This window comes from Trichechus manatus, unplaced genomic scaffold, assembly GCF_000243295.1.
Source record: "Trichechus manatus latirostris isolate Lorelei unplaced genomic scaffold, TriManLat1.0 scaffold00016, whole genome shotgun sequence".
Classification (NCBI taxonomy): Eukaryota; Metazoa; Chordata; class Mammalia; order Sirenia; family Trichechidae; genus Trichechus; species Trichechus manatus.
The window spans coordinates 27,851,606-27,852,636 of NW_004443952.1; positions in this window are offsets into that span (position 1 = coordinate 27,851,606).

The following is a 1,031-nucleotide window of genomic DNA, read 5'->3' on the forward strand; positions in this document are numbered from 1 at the left end:
TACACTGAACTACTTTCCCTTTTCCTAATGAATATCATCTCCACTCCCTGCCCCAACAGTGCCCTTTCTGTTTTTTGAGTCACCTTAGGGAGATTGCCCACTTGGACATCAACGTATAAACTCAAACTCAATATGCTCAAACTCGTCAACCTGCTCTCACTTTGGAAATTAACAACAATGGCCCCACCAATCTCTCACATCTCCAAATTGAGAACCTTTACATCATTACCTTTCCTCTCTCTGTTGTCTCCCATGCACAGCCATCCCATTAATGATTTTCAGAACTCACTTTCAAATTGATCTTTTCACCTCATTCTCATGACTACCATCATGGTTTGAGCTTGAGCTTTCATTGCATGTCTCGAAACAGCCTCGTCACTTCCCTTTCTATACTGTTCCATACATCATTGTATTCATCTCCTCCAAAGAGGAAGGAAAAGCAGATATTACTTTCAGATGATGATAATACCTACATTTACTGAGTATTATGTGCTAAACATGGTGCTATGCAGCTCACATGAATTACCTTGTTCAAACCTCACCCTATGAAGTAGACACCATCTTCATTTTCCAGATGGTATACTGAGGCTCAGTGAGGTTAAATAACTTGCCCCAGGTCACATGGCTAATAAGTTATGCAGCTGGGAAAAAAACAAGGTAGTTCTTTATCCACAGTCCATGCCCTTAAATACAGTACTCTATTTTCCTACCTAACAGAAGAGGAAAATAGCAGGCAGGTGATTTTATCAAGGTCACAGTTCATAGGTAGTAATGGTGCTAGTATTAGAACACTGGTCTCCAGATGCTTAGTTCAGTGCTTTTTCCTAGCATGCCACAGCACCTCCATAACCAGTCCATTGTACTTACCTGACCTGGCCAGCCAGACAACTCACTGCTCTGAGCACTCCTCTTCTCCAGATTACCATCTCCTCAGTAAAAGATGCTAATTCCCATATACATGCTTCTGGATATGTGATCAGAATCTTCTCTTCTACCAGGTCAAATCCCAGTCTCCCTCCCATATCTGGCTC